This window comes from Labrus bergylta, chromosome 24 (genome assembly GCF_963930695.1).
Source record: "Labrus bergylta chromosome 24, fLabBer1.1, whole genome shotgun sequence".
Classification (NCBI taxonomy): Eukaryota; Metazoa; Chordata; class Actinopteri; order Labriformes; family Labridae; genus Labrus; species Labrus bergylta.
Window position 1 is genome coordinate 13,731,932 of NC_089218.1, and position 6,000 is coordinate 13,737,931.

A 6,000-nucleotide genomic window follows, 5' to 3' on the forward strand; every position below is an offset into this window, starting at 1 on the left:
GTAATGATCCTTCCGCAGGTTCACCTACCTGGGCATACCACCCTGAACACGCCCGATCTCGTCCGATCTCGGAAGCTAAGCAGGGTCGGGCCTGGTTAGTACTTGGATGGGAGACCGCCTGGGAATACCAGGTGCTGTAAGCTTTTTCATTTTTTTCATCAAATGCTTTTCTTTCATCATATAGAGACATATTCACATGTCCAAAAATTCAGCCAGAATCAATAATGTGGGGGAGCATTTGCTCCCCCACATTATGGCCGAGGGCATGAGATCTTTAAAAGGCCCCTTTCTGAACACAATAATGGCTTACGGCCATACCACCCTGAACACGCCCCGTTTACGGCAGAGACAGAGTGGAGCCCGGAGAGAGCAGACGTGCCAGAGAGAGCAGGAGTCCTTATTTTTCATTTTTGTTATATATGCCTTGTTTTGTTTAAAGTCCTCAGATCTTGAGTGAACGTCCCCCAGCAGTCACGGACTGTGAGGGGGATTATTTTTCTTTTTTGCTTTTTTCTTACCTGTTTACCCTTTTTTTGGGAAGACCTTTGATTTCTTAAATGTTTGCTAGCGGGCCGCTAGCAAACACACACGGACGGATTACAAAGATGACAGGACAACGGACCGGAGAAAAGGAAAAAGAAATGGATAATGGACAAGAAAAAGGACAGACAAACACGGCATTGAAACAACGGAACGGATTAAACGACAACGAAAAGGACGACGGACAAAAAGGACTGATAAACATGGCAAACGAAACTAGGAATGGTATGGACAACGGAGAGAGAGGAAGAGAGAGGAGCAGTGAGCTGATTGCCCCAGCTGCGGACAATCAAGGACTGATTGGTGTGCAGAGTGTGAGAGGTGCAGAGGGAGCTGAGACAAGAGAGGCAAAAGTGGCCTACGAAAAAAAACTGACACTAAACATTGAAATGGTGGGCGAAAAAGTGCCTCTACAGCAGGTGATGAACAATTTAAAAATGATCTGCGGGGGCCTGCTGGCGTGCAGAACCGTGGGGCCGGAAAAACTGGAAGTAACAGTGAGCAACATCAAGGGAAAAGAAAGGCTGCTGGACGGCTTCAAAATTGGAGAGACAAGAGTTGTAGCCAGAGAACTAAACAATGACGAGCTGGTGGTGTCCTTTCTGAACCTGCCGGCCTACATCACGGATGAAGAAATCGTGTGGAAGCTGACGGGCTGGGGAGTGAACCCCACATCTCCGATTAAAAGAAGAATGTGGCCAGGGACAACAATAGCCGACGGAACAAGGTTTGTCCGGGTCCGGTTCAACGACCAGGTACAGTCGCTACCGTACTCCACAAAATTCAATACAGTGATGGGGAGCGAATTCTTCAGAGTCATTCATGACAGACAGCAAAAAGTGTGCAGGATGTGTATCCAGCCGGGACACATCCTGCGAGAGTGCCCGGAGTTCATGTGCCACAAATGTGGGGTGCAGGGACACTTTGCACGTGAGTGCAGCGCGAACCTGGCAAAATGTAAAAACTGTGGAAAAAGAGAAAATGACTGCGAGTGTGAAAATGAAAAGGAGAGCAGGAATGAGGCGGAGGAGGAGGTGTACAAGGACGCGGCAGAAGGAGAGGAGGAGGTGACTGGAGAAAGCGAGGAGGAGACCGGAGAGGAGGAGGGCAGCGGAGGAGAAATGGAGCAGAGCGGAGAGAGCGGAGGAGAGCAGGTGGCAGAGAACGAGTTGGAGACGCCGGAGCAGGCTGGAGGAGGGGGACAACAGAAGCAGCGGAAAACGAGCAAGAAAGCGAAAAAAGGAGACAGAACGGACGGAGAACCAGGGGTAAGCATGAGCACAAAGGGGAGGGAGGTGCCTGAGAGGGTGCCGGGGCAGGCGGGAGGGAGTAAAATCAGGGCAAACAAAGAAGTTGGCTAAAAAATTAAAAAGTAAAGACAAATAATGGCTGGAAATAACCCTGGTAAATCCGTTTGTTTTTCTTTTTTTTCCTTTTTGATAATGGCCTTAATTTTATTTTCTATCAACGCCAATGGACTACGAAGCAAGGAAAAGAGACAATCCATGCTTTCCTGGCAAAATGACATCCTGTGTGTGCAGGAGACCAGGTGGGATGATTCCCTGGTAGAAGACATTAAAAAAGACTTTGTGGGCCAAATCTTTAGCTCCAATGGTACGCCAAGGGCGAGAGGAGTGGCGGTTCTAATCAAAACGGATCGGGTAACAGGGGTTAATTTGGTGTACGGGGATAAAGAGGGGAGAGTTATAGTTATAGACTGTATGTACGAAACAAAAAATTTAAGAATTATAAATATATATGCGCCGAACGGAGAAAAAGAAAGGAAAACGTTTTTTATAGAAATAAGCAAATGGTGGGAAGGAAACTGCGTGATAATCGGCGACTTCAATGTGGCAATGACGCCAACAGACGTATCAAAAAATAATGTGTTCAAGGGGGACGTAAGCAGAGGGGCACTGAAAGACCTAATAATAACCAAGCAGTGCTTAGACATATGGAGATTGCTGCACCCATGGGAAAGGGCTTACTCTAGAAGGCAAATCGTGCTAAACAGACTGAAACAATCAAGAATAGACCTCTCCCTGGTGACATGTGAGGTGGTGAAGTGGGTAAAAAGCGCTGAGTATAAAACCAATACGTGGAGCGATCACGCAGGAATGACAATCACATTTGGAAAAGAAACTGATTCACGTAAAGGAGGGATATGGTGCTTTAACGGAAGTCTGCTAGAAGATGATGCGTTTGTGAAAAGCATGAAAAAATTCTTGAATGATGTGGGATATGAGTGGGGGGAGAATGAAGATATGAATGTGTGGTGGGATGGGGTAAAAGTCAGAATCAAAAAAAAGTGCATTAACTATAGTAAGGAGAAAAAGTGGAGAGAAAATCAAATGGAAGAGAATCTAAGAAAACAACTAAGTGAGGAAATAACATTGCTCGACAGTGCAGATAATGCTTGCGCAGAAAAATACATACACTTAAAAGAGCAGTTAAAAGCGTTCGAACTAAAAAAATGTAGGGGCGCAGCGATTAGGAGCAAAATACAATATTTGTATGAAGGGGAAAGGAGCACAGCCTTTTTCCTGGGTCTGGAGAAACAAAAGCAAATAAAAACAGAAATAAACGAATTAGTGAACGCAGCAGGGGAAAGGGTGACGGATAAAACTGAAATATTAAAAACGGTCAAAGGCTACTATGAAAGCCTGTTCACGAGACAGGAGTGTGATGGTGCGAGCGCGGACAGAGCTGTGGGTGCCTTAAAGAAGGAACTTAGCGACGAGGATAAAATATGGTGTGAAAGTGAGTTTACGGACGGAGAAATCAAAAGCGCTCTAGAGGGTTTAAACAGAAACAAAAGTCCTGGTAGCGATGGCCTAACTGCTGAATTTTATTTAGCTTTCAAAGAACAGCTAGTACCCATACTAGGCAAACTAAGTAAATATATTGAGAGAGTCAAATGCATACCGAAAAGCTTGGGGGAGGGGGTGGTTACTATTTTCTACAAAAACAAGGGGGACAATAAAAATCTGGACAACTACAGACCAATCAGTTTACTAAACACAGATTACAAAATCATAGCAAAAACAATAGCCAATAGAATCAGGGAAGTAATAGGAACTATCATAGAGCAAACACAATCATACAGCATACCAAACAGGGACATAGCAGACTCAATCATTTCAATAAAACAGACGGTCAGGGACATGGAAAGGGAGGGGGGGATATGGTTAGGGATTGATTTAAGTAAGGCATTTGACAGAGTGGATCATGGGTTCATGGGGAGGGTTTTGGAGAAGTTTGGGTTCGGGGAGAGAATGCGAGAGTGGATAAATGTGTTGTACAAAGGGGCGGAAAGTAAGATAAAATGTAATGGGGCTTTAACTGATGCATTTAAGATCACAAGATCAGTAAGACAGGGGTGTCCGATGTCAGCACTGCTGTATAGCTTGGTGGCAGAGCCGCTGGCAGCGCTGATATCGGAAGACGGGAGCATTAAAGGAATAGGGGAGGAAAATGTTAAAATAATCCAATACGCGGATGACGTGAATATAATGGTGAAAAGAGAGGAGGATATAGAACTAATACTGAAACACGTGCAAACCTATGAAAGGGCATCGGGGGCAAAAGTAAACGAAAATAAGTCTGAAATTATGCTACTGGGAAGGGAATCAAATTACGCTAATAGGTGGGGATTTAAAACGGTGGGGGAGAGAAGAAAAGTGCTGGGAGTGAGTGTGGGGAAAAACGAGAATGAATGTGATGACGAAACATGGAAAGAGGTGGTGGGTAAAATTAAGAAAACTTTGAATTTGTGGAGGGCAAGGGGCCTATTGCTGAGAGGAAGGGTAGCCGTAACAAATGCTCTCGTGTTGTCCAAAGTGAATCATGCGCTGAGTACTTGCGCGCTCCCGGACTGGGCCTTCGCGGAGATCTCAAAGATCATTAGGGACTTTATTTGGAGAAACAAAGCAGCGAGTATAGCTCACAAAACAATAATAGGGGCTAAAGATCAGGGTGGGTTAGCTTTGATTGACTTACTGACAAAAAAAGTAGCACTAAGAGCCAAATTGATAGGCAAATTTAAGGACCAGAGCCGGAGCGTAGGTTGGAAAAATCATTTCAAACAACATCTGTGCAGTTTTGGACTCCACAACGAGGACAACCTGCACCAGATAAATAACCCGGACGCATTTAAACACTTGCCACGGTTTTTCCAGGAAGTACTCAATGCGTGGTATCAGGTTTCAGCCTGGACTGTACCGGAATGCGGAACGAGAGGGTCAGTGCTGCGGCTGCCCTTCCTCTCAAGCCCGTATTTTAAAAATGGGGAGAGGGCAATCAAGTGCGAGGCAATGGAGAAAGCGGGATACATTAGAATAGGGGATTTAGTGAACGATGAGGGGGAGTTTGATGTACAAATGGTGTTGGTGGGGTTAAAAAACAAGGGGTATGTGTGCAGAAAGGATGTGATTGAGAGAGTGTTTGAAAATGTAAAATTGTCTTTGTCGAGCGAATGGGAAAAACTAATCAAGGAGAAGGAGGGAGCGATGCGGGACGATGCGGTGGGGATCTCCCTGTGCCTAGGGGAGAAGAAGCACAACATTACTGATGTCACCACAAAAATTTGGTATAGATGCGCAATCACACATAGAATACAGAAACCCACATCTGAAGTTAAATGGACAGACACATACCCAGACATAACAAGCAACATGATATGGAAAAACATTAACATACCGCACACACCGCATGCAATATTTGACTTAGATTTCAAACTGAGGCACAGGAGGATCTTCACCTGCATCGTCCTGCATCAAATCCACAAGGAGAGGTATGAAAGAAAGTGTTGTGTATGTGAAAGTGTGGATGAGGATTTGGTGCATTTGTTTGTGACATGTGGGGAATTGGGCGTGTTTTGGGGAAAAATAAGGGAAATGTTGGGGAAATGTAGTGAGAATGAGTGTTGGAATGAAAGGGGGTGGGAATTGTCGGTGCTGTTGGGGGTGGGAACGAAACAAAAAAACCACAACGTTATGAATATGATTTTAGCCTTTGCACGCAAAGCGGTTTTTAACAGAAGGAATTTTGCATTGTACGAAAACAAGAGAATGAATGTGTGGAGAATGTTTTCGAATGAATGGAGAGCACACCTAAAATTGTTGCACGTTGCGAATGAGAGTGAGTTTGTGAGAATGTTTGTGGAAGGGGCGAAAGTGTGTGGGGTAAATGAAGAGGGCATTGTGTGGGACGTATAATTTATTTTGTTTCTGTTACGGTTTTTCGTTGGTCATGGGGAAAAATGGGTGGTTTGATTTGAGGGCCTTTTGGTTTGCAGGGGAGGTTGAGAGCTCTCAAGGGGATTTTGTTTGCTTTGGGGTTTGTTTTCGGGGGTTGTTTACTTTGAGGGAAGAACTCAAGAGAGTTTTTAAGTGTTTTGGAATCAGGGGAGGTTTTGATTTTGTTTGCTTTATTTTGTTTTCTTTGGCAAGCGCTTGCCTC

General features: G+C 44.8%; 1 non-coding gene across 1 annotated transcript; it reads left to right on the top strand.

Annotated features, from left to right (window-relative positions):
- Nucleotides 1–22: 22 nt before the first annotated feature.
- On the top strand, nucleotides 23–143 carry LOC136178234 (5S ribosomal RNA). The gene has a single exon (XR_010665629.1). It is a non-coding gene; the product is annotated as a 5S ribosomal RNA (ribosomal RNA).
- Nucleotides 144–6,000: the final 5,857 nt, after the last annotated feature.